This window comes from Anomaloglossus baeobatrachus, unplaced genomic scaffold (assembly GCF_048569485.1).
Source record: "Anomaloglossus baeobatrachus isolate aAnoBae1 unplaced genomic scaffold, aAnoBae1.hap1 Scaffold_373, whole genome shotgun sequence".
In the NCBI taxonomy this organism is placed as follows: domain Eukaryota; kingdom Metazoa; phylum Chordata; class Amphibia; order Anura; family Aromobatidae; genus Anomaloglossus; species Anomaloglossus baeobatrachus.
The window spans coordinates 201,587-216,002 of NW_027443076.1; the positions used below are offsets into that span (position 1 = coordinate 201,587).

General features: G+C 46.8%; 9 non-coding genes across 9 annotated transcripts; all 9 read right to left on the reverse strand.

The window, feature by feature from the left end:
* Positions 1 to 343: 343 nt before the first annotated feature.
* Positions 344 to 534, reverse strand: LOC142274382 (U2 spliceosomal RNA). The gene has a single exon (XR_012738698.1). It is a non-coding gene; the product is annotated as a U2 spliceosomal RNA (small nuclear RNA).
* A 1,387-nt stretch (positions 535 to 1,921) lies between these two features.
* On the reverse strand, positions 1,922 to 2,112 carry LOC142274383 (U2 spliceosomal RNA). The gene has a single exon (XR_012738699.1). It is a non-coding gene; the product is annotated as a U2 spliceosomal RNA (small nuclear RNA).
* A 1,387-nt stretch (positions 2,113 to 3,499) lies between these two features.
* Positions 3,500 to 3,690, reverse strand: LOC142274384 (U2 spliceosomal RNA). Its single transcript, XR_012738700.1, has one exon. It is a non-coding gene; the product is annotated as a U2 spliceosomal RNA (small nuclear RNA).
* Positions 3,691 to 5,077: 1,387 nt separating this feature from the next.
* Positions 5,078 to 5,268, reverse strand: LOC142274385 (U2 spliceosomal RNA). The gene has a single exon (XR_012738701.1). It is a non-coding gene; the product is annotated as a U2 spliceosomal RNA (small nuclear RNA).
* Positions 5,269 to 6,655: 1,387 nt separating this feature from the next.
* LOC142274386 (U2 spliceosomal RNA) lies at positions 6,656 to 6,846 on the reverse strand. The gene has a single exon (XR_012738702.1). It is a non-coding gene; the product is annotated as a U2 spliceosomal RNA (small nuclear RNA).
* Positions 6,847 to 8,233: 1,387 nt separating this feature from the next.
* Positions 8,234 to 8,424, reverse strand: LOC142274387 (U2 spliceosomal RNA). Its single transcript, XR_012738703.1, has one exon. It is a non-coding gene; the product is annotated as a U2 spliceosomal RNA (small nuclear RNA).
* Positions 8,425 to 9,811: 1,387 nt separating this feature from the next.
* LOC142274472 (U2 spliceosomal RNA) lies at positions 9,812 to 10,007 on the reverse strand. Its single transcript, XR_012738776.1, has one exon. It is a non-coding gene; the product is annotated as a U2 spliceosomal RNA (small nuclear RNA).
* A 2,198-nt stretch (positions 10,008 to 12,205) lies between these two features.
* On the reverse strand, positions 12,206 to 12,396 carry LOC142274390 (U2 spliceosomal RNA). Its single transcript, XR_012738705.1, has one exon. It is a non-coding gene; the product is annotated as a U2 spliceosomal RNA (small nuclear RNA).
* Positions 12,397 to 13,783: 1,387 nt separating this feature from the next.
* On the reverse strand, positions 13,784 to 13,974 carry LOC142274391 (U2 spliceosomal RNA). The gene has a single exon (XR_012738706.1). It is a non-coding gene; the product is annotated as a U2 spliceosomal RNA (small nuclear RNA).
* Between the last annotated feature and the right edge of the window lie 442 nt (positions 13,975 to 14,416).

A 14,416-nucleotide genomic window follows, 5' to 3' on the forward strand; every position in this document is an offset into this window, starting at 1 on the left:
ATGCCAATTCTAGATCTTATCACACCTGTGGTCACTGCAGCAGCAGGTGAATCCACTTTGTCCAAAAGGGATCTATTCCATTCAATTGCAAATGATCTAGATAAGACAGAGAACTGCAGCACGGGGACATAGCCGAGTTGGTCAGGTTGAGTGGTGATGAGTTTGCTATTTGGATGAATAAAGAAAGTCAAAAGTGTGAAAGATAAAAAACAAAAGGAGGAAGTGTGAAAAGTGAATGGGCCAAATTGAGGTGCATATGAAGACGTATGCTTTCTTCCAATTCATTAAATCGGGCTAATATGAATCAGGTGAATTGAGTTCTGCTTTTGGAAACTGGGTTAAGAAGGGGTGCACCGTTCCTGGAGGTACTGCAATACCAGGTCAATGCGTGGAGTGGACAGAGCAAGCTCTTTTTCCATCTCCCTGTTCTAAAAATCCATTTAATATATGGTCCCCAGATAGGGGACGTATCAGATATTAAACTGATAAGAACAGATACTACACTTGATCTTAGCCAAAAGGCCGAGAAGCGATAACCAGAATTGGTTTGGGCCTCGAGTGGCACCCTGGCCTATGCCGGACACATCTTAGGGAGAGAGAGCGAGAGGGAGACAAACCCACGCCTACACAAGACATTTTGTCACCCAAGCCAACCCTTGAAAAGGCTGCTTTGCAGAGCAAAAACAAGAAGAATGGTGCGTTTTGCAGCCGCCGCCCACTGCAATGAATCTGAATAACTCCTCCTTTAGGGCGCAAGCAACTCCCCTCCCCCTTGCAGTCTTTCCAATTCACGATACAAAAAGACGGACAGGACAGGTTGCCTGACTTTCCGTCACTGCCACCCTTTGCCATCCTTACCCGTAGAAAGCCCTTTCATCATCCCCAAACCCTAATCTTTTCCCTTTCCTTCCCAGCCCCCAAACCCTGCCCTCTGTACCTTTCTCACCACCCGCTTCCCTTCTCCTGTCATCCCCCTACCACCCGGGAAAAAAAGAGATTGCCCCCTCCTTCCACTAGCCCACCCTCCCACCCAAAGAACAACTTCTTCTGCGCAGCTTGTTTTCTAGGCAGCAGCGCTATTGTGATGTCATCGGGGGGCATTGTGACAAGCCGCCAGTGTTCCGTCTCTTCATGTTGTGCACAGTTCAAACGGAAAATACATCAACAGGCAGACTACAGAAAAGCTTACTATCAAAGGTTAGAGGGGGGCTTTCTCAGAGGGCTTTTTACAGTTTTTCTATTCCCAATTAGCCGTTTAAGTGTACTTATTGAAAGTAGTAATTCTTTCATAGGCCGCCCTTTCTTAGTATTTGACGTTCCTTATATTGCGGTATGAGGCTTCGCAGTAGGTTGCAAACATTCATCACCCATGACTGTCCCCAATTGAGCTCAGAAGCTCAATGTCTATCATGACCTCTCTTTTAGAATGTCCAAGAGCAAGCAAACTATTCCTCCAGGAGAGGGCGCCAACAGACTACTAAAGAGATCATCATTACTCAAAGAAAACCCCAAAAACCAATGCATGATAGGAATAAACAGGTAACTTTCTTTGGAGTGGAAGCGGAGAGATCGCACCAGATGCCAATTCTAGATCTTATCACACCTGTGGTCACTGCAGCAGCAGGTGAATCCACTTTGTCCAAAAGGGATCTATTCCATTCAATTGCAAATGATCTAGATAAGACAGAGAACTGCAGCACGGGGACATAGCCGAGTTGGTCAGGTTGAGTGGTGATGAGTTTGCTATTTGGATGAATAAAGAAAGTCAAAAGTGTGAAAGATAAAAAACAAAAGGAGGAAGTGTGAAAAGTGAATGGGCCAAATTGAGGTGCATATGAAGACGTATGCTTTCTTCCAATTCATTAAATCGGGCTAATATGAATCAGGTGAATTGAGTTCTGCTTTTGGAAACTGGGTTAAGAAGGGGTGCACCGTTCCTGGAGGTACTGCAATACCAGGTCAATGCGTGGAGTGGACAGAGCAAGCTCTTTTTCCATCTCCCTGTTCTAAAAATCCATTTAATATATGGTCCCCAGATAGGGGACGTATCAGATATTAAACTGATAAGAACAGATACTACACTTGATCTTAGCCAAAAGGCCGAGAAGCGATAACCAGAATTGGTTTGGGCCTCGAGTGGCACCCTGGCCTATGCCGGACACATCTTAGGGAGAGAGAGCGAGAGGGAGACAAACCCACGCCTACACAAGACATTTTGTCACCCAAGCCAACCCTTGAAAAGGCTGCTTTGCAGAGCAAAAACAAGAAGAATGGTGCGTTTTGCAGCCGCCGCCCACTGCAATGAATCTGAATAACTCCTCCTTTAGGGCGCAAGCAACTCCCCTCCCCCTTGCAGTCTTTCCAATTCACGATACAAAAAGACGGACAGGACAGGTTGCCTGACTTTCCGTCACTGCCACCCTTTGCCATCCTTACCCGTAGAAAGCCCTTTCATCATCCCCAAACCCTAATCTTTTCCCTTTCCTTCCCAGCCCCCAAACCCTGCCCTCTGTACCTTTCTCACCACCCGCTTCCCTTCTCCTGTCATCCCCCTACCACCCGGGAAAAAAAGAGATTGCCCCCTCCTTCCACTAGCCCACCCTCCCACCCAAAGAACAACTTCTTCTGCGCAGCTTGTTTTCTAGGCAGCAGCGCTATTGTGATGTCATCGGGGGGCATTGTGACAAGCCGCCAGTGTTCCGTCTCTTCATGTTGTGCACAGTTCAAACGGAAAATACATCAACAGGCAGACTACAGAAAAGCTTACTATCAAAGGTTAGAGGGGGGCTTTCTCAGAGGGCTTTTTACAGTTTTTCTATTCCCAATTAGCCGTTTAAGTGTACTTATTGAAAGTAGTAATTCTTTCATAGGCCGCCCTTTCTTAGTATTTGACGTTCCTTATATTGCGGTATGAGGCTTCGCAGTAGGTTGCAAACATTCATCACCCATGACTGTCCCCAATTGAGCTCAGAAGCTCAATGTCTATCATGACCTCTCTTTTAGAATGTCCAAGAGCAAGCAAACTATTCCTCCAGGAGAGGGCGCCAACAGACTACTAAAGAGATCATCATTACTCAAAGAAAACCCCAAAAACCAATGCATGATAGGAATAAACAGGTAACTTTCTTTGGAGTGGAAGCGGAGAGATCGCACCAGATGCCAATTCTAGATCTTATCACACCTGTGGTCACTGCAGCAGCAGGTGAATCCACTTTGTCCAAAAGGGATCTATTCCATTCAATTGCAAATGATCTAGATAAGACAGAGAACTGCAGCACGGGGACATAGCCGAGTTGGTCAGGTTGAGTGGTGATGAGTTTGCTATTTGGATGAATAAAGAAAGTCAAAAGTGTGAAAGATAAAAAACAAAAGGAGGAAGTGTGAAAAGTGAATGGGCCAAATTGAGGTGCATATGAAGACGTATGCTTTCTTCCAATTCATTAAATCGGGCTAATATGAATCAGGTGAATTGAGTTCTGCTTTTGGAAACTGGGTTAAGAAGGGGTGCACCGTTCCTGGAGGTACTGCAATACCAGGTCAATGCGTGGAGTGGACAGAGCAAGCTCTTTTTCCATCTCCCTGTTCTAAAAATCCATTTAATATATGGTCCCCAGATAGGGGACGTATCAGATATTAAACTGATAAGAACAGATACTACACTTGATCTTAGCCAAAAGGCCGAGAAGCGATAACCAGAATTGGTTTGGGCCTCGAGTGGCACCCTGGCCTATGCCGGACACATCTTAGGGAGAGAGAGCGAGAGGGAGACAAACCCACGCCTACACAAGACATTTTGTCACCCAAGCCAACCCTTGAAAAGGCTGCTTTGCAGAGCAAAAACAAGAAGAATGGTGCGTTTTGCAGCCGCCGCCCACTGCAATGAATCTGAATAACTCCTCCTTTAGGGCGCAAGCAACTCCCCTCCCCCTTGCAGTCTTTCCAATTCACGATACAAAAAGACGGACAGGACAGGTTGCCTGACTTTCCGTCACTGCCACCCTTTGCCATCCTTACCCGTAGAAAGCCCTTTCATCATCCCCAAACCCTAATCTTTTCCCTTTCCTTCCCAGCCCCCAAACCCTGCCCTCTGTACCTTTCTCACCACCCGCTTCCCTTCTCCTGTCATCCCCCTACCACCCGGGAAAAAAAGAGATTGCCCCCTCCTTCCACTAGCCCACCCTCCCACCCAAAGAACAACTTCTTCTGCGCAGCTTGTTTTCTAGGCAGCAGCGCTATTGTGATGTCATCGGGGGGCATTGTGACAAGCCGCCAGTGTTCCGTCTCTTCATGTTGTGCACAGTTCAAACGGAAAATACATCAACAGGCAGACTACAGAAAAGCTTACTATCAAAGGTTAGAGGGGGGCTTTCTCAGAGGGCTTTTTACAGTTTTTCTATTCCCAATTAGCCGTTTAAGTGTACTTATTGAAAGTAGTAATTCTTTCATAGGCCGCCCTTTCTTAGTATTTGACGTTCCTTATATTGCGGTATGAGGCTTCGCAGTAGGTTGCAAACATTCATCACCCATGACTGTCCCCAATTGAGCTCAGAAGCTCAATGTCTATCATGACCTCTCTTTTAGAATGTCCAAGAGCAAGCAAACTATTCCTCCAGGAGAGGGCGCCAACAGACTACTAAAGAGATCATCATTACTCAAAGAAAACCCCAAAAACCAATGCATGATAGGAATAAACAGGTAACTTTCTTTGGAGTGGAAGCGGAGAGATCGCACCAGATGCCAATTCTAGATCTTATCACACCTGTGGTCACTGCAGCAGCAGGTGAATCCACTTTGTCCAAAAGGGATCTATTCCATTCAATTGCAAATGATCTAGATAAGACAGAGAACTGCAGCACGGGGACATAGCCGAGTTGGTCAGGTTGAGTGGTGATGAGTTTGCTATTTGGATGAATAAAGAAAGTCAAAAGTGTGAAAGATAAAAAACAAAAGGAGGAAGTGTGAAAAGTGAATGGGCCAAATTGAGGTGCATATGAAGACGTATGCTTTCTTCCAATTCATTAAATCGGGCTAATATGAATCAGGTGAATTGAGTTCTGCTTTTGGAAACTGGGTTAAGAAGGGGTGCACCGTTCCTGGAGGTACTGCAATACCAGGTCAATGCGTGGAGTGGACAGAGCAAGCTCTTTTTCCATCTCCCTGTTCTAAAAATCCATTTAATATATGGTCCCCAGATAGGGGACGTATCAGATATTAAACTGATAAGAACAGATACTACACTTGATCTTAGCCAAAAGGCCGAGAAGCGATAACCAGAATTGGTTTGGGCCTCGAGTGGCACCCTGGCCTATGCCGGACACATCTTAGGGAGAGAGAGCGAGAGGGAGACAAACCCACGCCTACACAAGACATTTTGTCACCCAAGCCAACCCTTGAAAAGGCTGCTTTGCAGAGCAAAAACAAGAAGAATGGTGCGTTTTGCAGCCGCCGCCCACTGCAATGAATCTGAATAACTCCTCCTTTAGGGCGCAAGCAACTCCCCTCCCCCTTGCAGTCTTTCCAATTCACGATACAAAAAGACGGACAGGACAGGTTGCCTGACTTTCCGTCACTGCCACCCTTTGCCATCCTTACCCGTAGAAAGCCCTTTCATCATCCCCAAACCCTAATCTTTTCCTTTTCCTTCCCAGCCCCCAAACCCTGCCCTCTGTACCTTTCTCACCACCCGCTTCCCTTCTCCTGTCATCCCCCTACCACCCGGGAAAAAAAGAGATTGCCCCCTCCTTCCACTAGCCCACCCTCCCACCCAAAGAACAACTTCTTCTGCGCAGCTTGTTTTCTAGGCAGCAGCGCTATTGTGATGTCATCGGGGGGCATTGTGACAAGCCGCCAGTGTTCCGTCTCTTCATGTTGTGCACAGTTCAAACGGAAAATACATCAACAGGCAGACTACAGAAAAGCTTACTATCAAAGGTTAGAGGGGGGCTTTCTCAGAGGGCTTTTTACAGTTTTTCTATTCCCAATTAGCCGTTTAAGTGTACTTATTGAAAGTAGTAATTCTTTCATAGGCCGCCCTTTCTTAGTATTTGACGTTCCTTATATTGCGGTATGAGGCTTCGCAGTAGGTTGCAAACATTCATCACCCATGACTGTCCCCAATTGAGCTCAGAAGCTCAATGTCTATCATGACCTCTCTTTTAGAATGTCCAAGAGCAAGCAAACTATTCCTCCAGGAGAGGGCGCCAACAGACTACTAAAGAGATCATCATTACTCAAAGAAAACCCCAAAAACCAATGCATGATAGGAATAAACAGGTAACTTTCTTTGGAGTGGAAGCGGAGAGATCGCACCAGATGCCAATTCTAGATCTTATCACACCTGTGGTCACTGCAGCAGCAGGTGAATCCACTTTGTCCAAAAGGGATCTATTCCATTCAATTGCAAATGATCTAGATAAGACAGAGAACTGCAGCACGGGGACATAGCCGAGTTGGTCAGGTTGAGTGGTGATGAGTTTGCTATTTGGATGAATAAAGAAAGTCAAAAGTGTGAAAGATAAAAAACAAAAGGAGGAAGTGTGAAAAGTGAATGGGCCAAATTGAGGTGCATATGAAGACGTATGCTTTCTTCCAATTCATTAAATCGGGCTAATATGAATCAGGTGAATTGAGTTCTGCTTTTGGAAACTGGGTTAAGAAGGGGTGCACCGTTCCTGGAGGTACTGCAATACCAGGTCAATGCGTGGAGTGGACAGAGCAAGCTCTTTTTCCATCTCCCTGTTCTAAAAATCCATTTAATATATGGTCCCCAGATAGGGGACGTATCAGATATTAAACTGATAAGAACAGATACTACACTTGATCTTAGCCAAAAGGCCGAGAAGCGATAACCAGAATTGGTTTGGGCCTCGAGTGGCACCCTGGCCTATGCCGGACACATCTTAGGGAGAGAGAGCAAGAGGGAGACAAACCCACGCCTACACAAGACATTTTGTCACCCAAGCCAACCCTTGAAAAGGCTGCTTTGCAGAGCAAAAACAAGAAGAATGGTGCGTTTTGCAGCCGCCGCCCACTGCAATGAATCTGAATAACTCCTCCTTTAGGGCGCAAGCAACTCCCCTCCCCCTTGCAGTCTTTCCAATTCACGATACAAAAAGACGGACAGGACAGGTTGCCTGACTTTCCGTCACTGCCACCCTTTGCCATCCTTACCCGTAGAAAGCCCTTTCATCATCCCCAAACCCTAATCTTTTCCCTTTCCTTCCCAGCCCCCAAACCCTGCCCTCTGTACCTTTCTCACCACCCGCTTCCCTTCTCCTGTCATCCCCCTACCACCCGGGAAAAAAAGAGATTGCCCCCTCCTTCCACTAGCCCACCCTCCCACCCAAAGAACAACTTCTTCTGCGCAGCTTGTTTTCTAGGCAGCAGCGCTATTGTGATGTCATCGGGGGGCATTGTGACAAGCCGCCAGTGTTCCGTCTCTTCATGTTGTGCACAGTTCAAACGGAAAATACATCAACAGGCAGACTACAGAAAAGCTTACTATCAAAGGTTAGAGGGGGGCTTTCTCAGAGGGCTTTTTACAGTTTTTCTATTCCCAATTAGCCGTTTAAGTGTACTTATTGAAAGTAGTAATTCTTTCATAGGCCGCCCTTTCTTAGTATTTGACGTTCCTTATATTGCGGTATGAGGCTTCGCAGTAGGTTGCAAACATTCATCACCCATGACTGTCCCCAATTGAGCTCAGAAGCTCAATGTCTATCATGACCTCTCTTTTAGAATGTCCAAGAGCAAGCAAACTATTCCTCCAGGAGAGGGCGCCAACAGACTACTAAAGAGATCATCATTACTCAAAGAAAACCCCAAAAACCAATGCATGATAGGAATAAACAGGTAACTTTCTTTGGAGTGGAAGCGGAGAGATCGCACCAGATGCCAATTCTAGATCTTATCACACCTGTGGTCACTGCAGCAGCAGGTGAATCCACTTTGTCCAAAAGGGATCTATTCCATTCAATTGCAAATGATCTAGATAAGACAGAGAACTGCAGCACGGGGACATAGCCGAGTTGGTCAGGTTGAGTGGTGATGAGTTTGCTATTTGGATGAATAAAGAAAGTCAAAAGTGTGAAAGATAAAAAACAAAAGGAGGAAGTGTGAAAAGTGAATGGGCCAAATTGAGGTGCATATGAAGACGTATGCTTTCTTCCAATTCATTAAATCGGGCTAATATGAATCAGGTGAATTGAGTTCTGCTTTTGGAAACTGGGTTAAGAAGGGGTGCACCGTTCCTGGAGGTACTGCAATACCAGGTCAATGCGTGGAGTGGACAGAGCAAGCTCTTTTTCCATCTCCCTGTTCTAAAAATCCATTTAATATATGGTCCCCAGATAGGGGACGTATCAGATATTAAACTGATAAGAACAGATACTACACTTGATCTTAGCCAAAAGGCCGAGAAGCGATAACCAGAATTGGTTTGGGCCTCGAGTGGCACCCTGGCCTATGCCGGACACATCTTAGGGAGAGAGAGCGAGAGGGAGACAAACCCACGCCTACACAAGACATTTTGTCACCCAAGCCAACCCTTGAAAAGGCTGCTTTGCAGAGCAAAAACAAGAAGAATGGTGCGTTTTGCAGCCGCCGCCCACTGCAATGAATCTGAATAACTCCTCCTTTAGGGCGCAAGCAACTCCCCTCCCCCTTGCAGTCTTTCCAATTCACGATACAAAAAGACGGACAGGACAGGTTGCCTGACTTTCCGTCACTGCCACCCTTTGCCATCCTTACCCGTAGAAAGCCCTTTCATCATCCCCAAACCCTAATCTTTTCCCTTTCCTTCCCAGCCCCCAAACCCTGCCCTCTGTACCTTTCTCACCACCCGCTTCCCTTCTCCTGTCATCCCCCTACCACCCGGGAAAAAAAGAGATTGCCCCCTCCTTCCACTAGCCCACCCTCCCACCCAAAGAACAACTTCTTCTGCGCAGCTTGTTTTCTAGGCAGCAGCGCTATTGTGATGTCATCGGGGGGCATTGTGACAAGCCGCCAGTGTTCCGTCTCTTCATGTTGTGCACAGTTCAAACGGAAAATACATCAACAGGCAGACTACAGAAAAGCTTACTATCAAAGGTTAGAGGGGGGCTTTCTCAGAGGGCTTTTTACAGTTTTTCTATTCCCAATTAGCCGTTTAAGTGTACTTATTGAAAGTAGTAATTCTTTCATAGGCCGCCCTTTCTTAGTATTTGACGTTCCTTATATTGCGGTATGAGGCTTCGCAGTAGGTTGCAAACATTCATCACCCATGACTGTCCCCAATTGAGCTCAGAAGCTCAATGTCTATCATGACCTCTCTTTTAGAATGTCCAAGAGCAAGCAAACTATTCCTCCAGGAGAGGGCGCCAACAGACTACTAAAGAGATCATCATTACTCAAAGAAAACCCCAAAAACCAATGCATGATAGGAATAAACAGGTAACTTTCTTTGGAGTGGAAGCGGAGAGATCGCACCAGATGCCAATTCTAGATCTTATCACACCTGTGGTCACTGCAGCAGCAGGTGAATCCACTTTGTCCAAAAGGGATCTATTCCATTCAATTGCAAATGATCTAGATGAGACAGAGAACTGCAGCACGGGGACATAGCCGAGTTGGTCAGGTTGAGTGGTGATGAGTTTGCTATTTGGATGAATAAAGAAAGTCAAAAGTGTGAAAGATAAAAAACAAAAGGAGGAAGTGTGAAAAGTGAATGGGCCAAATTGAGGTGCATATGAAGACGTATGCTTTCTTCCAATTCATTAAATCGGGCTAATATGAATCAGGTGAATTGAGTTCTGCTTTTGGAAACTGGGTTAAGAAGGGGTGCACCGTTCCTGGAGGTACTGCAATACCAGGTCAATGCGTGGAGTGGACAGAGCAAGCTCTTTTTCCATCTCCCTGTTCTAAAAATCCATTTAATATATGGTCCCCAGATAGGGGACGTATCAGATATTAAACTGATAAGAACAGATTTTGATTTAATGAAGCTTTCCAAAGCACCGCAAAAAATGCATGACCGAAGTCACACCAAAAACAGTGCAAAGGCTAGGATTCGTGTGGACCCCTCCGTGAGGAGAGGGTCCCCAAAAATCAACCCCGTCCCTCCGAGCCAGAAGGCCACAGCAAGGGTCAGGGATCTTCGGTGCTCCCCCAAGCCGAAGCCTGGTTGAGCCTTGTCGTTGCTCCCAGCGTCCACCCAGGCATCTTACCCAAGTGGAGTAGAGAGCTACTAGTTGTTGGTTTCGCAGCCGAAACTGCCCGGACCGTCAACCGGTGTTGGTTTCTCAGCCCAAGGCTAACCGGACCTCCAACCGGGTGTTGGTTTCTCAGCCGAAGCTGACCCGGACCTCCAACCGGGTGTTGGTTTCTCAGCCGAAGCTGACCCAGACCTCCAACCGGGTGTTGGTTTCTCAGCCGAAGCTGACCCGGACCTCCAACCGGGTGTTGGTTTCTCAGCCCAAAGCTGAACGGACCTCCGACCATGATTATAAAAATTTCCCTTCCTAGCCAGAAGGCCGGGATAGAGCAATATGCTCAGAAAGTATGAAAGGGCAAGGTACGGTGTGCTACAGAGCCCAAGGCTCGCCGGGGTCCCAAGCCAGCAAGCTCAGACTCACTCCAGGGTCGTCAGTCCTGGGGCACATTGCACCATAGCCCCCACACTTACTCAGTCTAATAGCCTCGATCCTGGTAGGGCCATGTTTTCCTCTAGATGAATATACTATACATCAAGAGTACTAGCAAGCGCAACCTTCCAGTGTGCATTGCATCTGCCGAGCCTCACAGATACTACACTTGATTTTAGCCAAAAGGCCGAGAAGCGATAACCAGAATTGGTTTGGGCCTCGAGTGGCACCCTGGCCTATGCCGGACACATCTTAGGGAGAGAGAGCGAGAGGGAGACAAACCCACGCCTACACAAGACATTTTGTCACCCAAGCCAACCCTTGAAAAGGCTGCTTTGCAGAGCAAAAACAAGAAGAATGGTGCGTTTTGCAGCCGCCGCCCACTGCAATGAATCTGAATAACTCCTCCTTTAGGGCGCAAGCAACTCCCCTCCCCCTTGCAGTCTTTCCAATTCACGATACAAAAAGACGGACAGGACAGGTTGCCTGACTTTCCGTCACTGCCACCCTTTGCCATCCTTACCCGTAGAAAGCCCTTTCATCATCCCCAAACCCTAATCTTTTCCCTTTCCTTCCCAGCCCCCAAACCCTGCCCTCTGTACCTTTCTCACCACCCGCTTCCCTTCTCCTGTCATCCCCCTACCACCCGGGAAAAAAAGAGATTGCCCCCTCCTTCCACTAGCCCACCCTCCCACCCAAAGAACAACTTCTTCTGCGCAGCTTGTTTTCTAGGCAGCAGCGCTATTGTGATGTCATCGGGGGGCATTGTGACAAGCCGCCAGTGTTCCGTCTCTTCATGTTGTGCACAGTTCAAACGGAAAATACATCAACAGGCAGACTACAGAAAAGCTTACTATCAAAGGTTAGAGGGGGGCTTTCTCAGAGGGCTTTTTACAGTTTTTCTATTCCCAATTAGCCGTTTAAGTGTACTTATTGAAAGTAGTAATTCTTTCATAGGCCGCCCTTTCTTAGTATTTGACGTTCCTTATATTGCGGTATGAGGCTTCGCAGTAGGTTGCAAACATTCATCACCCATGACTGTCCCCAATTGAGCTCAGAAGCTCAATGTCTATCATGACCTCTCTTTTAGAATGTCCAAGAGCAAGCAAACTATTCCTCCAGGAGAGGGCGCCAACAGACTACTAAAGAGATCATCATTACTCAAAGAAAACCCCAAAAACCAATGCATGATAGGAATAAACAGGTAACTTTCTTTGGAGTGGAAGCGGAGAGATCGCACCAGATGCCAATTCTAGATCTTATCACACCTGTGGTCACTGCAGCAGCAGGTGAATCCACTTTGTCCAAAAGGGATCTATTCCATTCAATTGCAAATGATCTAGATAAGACAGAGAACTGCAGCACGGGGACATAGCCGAGTTGGTCAGGTTGAGTGGTGATGAGTTTGCTATTTGGATGAATAAAGAAAGTCAAAAGTGTGAAAGATAAAAAACAAAAGGAGGAAGTGTGAAAAGTGAATGGGCCAAATTGAGGTGCATATGAAGACGTATGCTTTCTTCCAATTCATTAAATCGGGCTAATATGAATCAGGTGAATTGAGTTCTGCTTTTGGAAACTGGGTTAAGAAGGGGTGCACCGTTCCTGGAGGTACTGCAATACCAGGTCAATGCGTGGAGTGGACAGAGCAAGCTCTTTTTCCATCTCCCTGTTCTAAAAATCCATTTAATATATGGTCCCCAGATAGGGGACGTATCAGATATTAAACTGATAAGAACAGATACTACACTTGATCTTAGCCAAAAGGCCGAGAAGCGATAACCAGAATTGGTTTGGGCCTCGAGTGGCACCCTGGCCTATGCCGGACACATCTTAGGGAGAGAGAGCGAGAGGGAGACAAACCCACGCCTACACAAGACATTTTGTCACCCAAGCCAACCCTTGAAAAGGCTGCTTTGCAGAGCAAAAACAAGAAGAATGGTGCGTTTTGCAGCCGCCGCCCACTGCAATGAATCTGAATAACTCCTCCTTTAGGGCGCAAGCAACTCCCCTCCCCCTTGCAGTCTTTCCAATTCACGATACAAAAAGACGGACAGGACAGGTTGCCTGACTTTCCGTCACTGCCACCCTTTGCCATCCTTACCCGTAGAAAGCCCTTTCATCATCCCCAAACCCTAATCTTTTCCCTTTCCTTCCCAGCCCCCAAACCCTGCCCTCTGTACCTTTCTCACCACCCGCTTCCCTTCTCCTGTCATCCCCCTACCACCCGGGAAAAAAAGAGATTGCCCCCTCCTTCCACTAGCCCACCCTCCCACCCAAAGAACAACTTCTTCTGCGCAGCTTGTTTTCTAGGCAGCAGCGCTATTGTGATGTCATCGGGGGGCATTGTGACAAGCCGCCAGTGTTCCGTCTCTTCATGTTGTGCACAGTTCAAACGGAAAATACATCAACAGGCAGACTACAGAAAAGCTTACTATCAAAGGTTAGAGGGGGGCTTTCTCAGAGGGCTTTTTACAGTTTTTCTATTCCCAATTAGCCGTTTAAGTGTACTTATTGAAAGTAGTAATTCTTTCATAGGCCGCCCTTTCTTAGTATTTGACGTTCCTTATATTGCGGTATGAGGCTTCGCAGTAGGTTGCAAACATTCATCACCCATGACTGTCCCCAATTGAGCTCAGAAGCTCAATGTCTATCATGACCTCTCTTTTAGAATGTCCAAGAGCAAGCAAACTATTCCTCCAGGAGAGGGCGCCAACAGACTACTAAAGAGATCATCATTACTCAAAGAAAACCCCAAAAACCAATGCATGATAGGAATAAACAGGTAACTTTCTTTGGAGTGGAAGCGGAGAGATCGCACCAGATGCCAATTCTAGATCTTATCACACCTGTGGTCACTGCAGCAGCAGGTGAATCCACTTTGTCCAAAAGGGATCTATTCCATTCAATTGCAAATGATCTAGATAAGACAGAGAACTGCAGCACGGGGACATAGCCGAGTTGGTCAGGTTGAGTGGTGATGAGTTTGCTATTTGGATGAATAAAGAAAGTCAAAAGTGTGAAAGATAAAAAACAAAAGGAGGAAGTGTGAAAAGTGAATGGGCCAAATTGAGGTGCATATGAAGACGTATGCTTTCTTCCAATTCATTAAATCGGGCTAATATGAATCAGGTGAATTGAGTTCTGCTTTTGGAAACTGGGTTAAGAAGGGGTGCACCGTTCCTGGAGGTACTGCAATACCAGGTCAATGCGTGGAGTGGACAGAGCAAGCTCTTTTTCCATCTCCCTGTTCTAAAAATCCATTTAATATATGGTCCCCAGATAGGGGACGTATCAGATATTAAACTGATAAGAACAGATACTACACTTGATCTTAGCCAAAAGGCCGAGAAGCGATAACCAGAATTGGTTTGGGCCTCGAGTGGCACCCTGGCCTATGCCGGACACATCTTAGGGAGAGAGAGCGAGAGGGAGACAAACCCACGCCTACACAAGACATTTTGTCACCCAAGCCAACCCTTGAAAAGGCTGCTTTGCAGAGCAAAAACAAGAAGAATGGTGCGTTTTGCAGCCGCCGCCCACTGCAATGAATCTGAATAACTCCTCCTTTAGGGCGCAAGCAACTCCCCTCCCCCTTGCAGTCTTTCCAATTCACGATACAAAAAGACGGACAGGACAGGTTGCCTGACTTTCCGTCACTGCCACCCTTTGCCATCCTTACCCGTAGAAAGCCCTTTCATCATCCCCAAACCCTAATCTTTTCCCTTTCCTTCCCAGCCCCCAAACCCTGCCCTCTGTACCTTTCTCACCACCCGCTTCCCTTCTCCTGTCATCCCCCT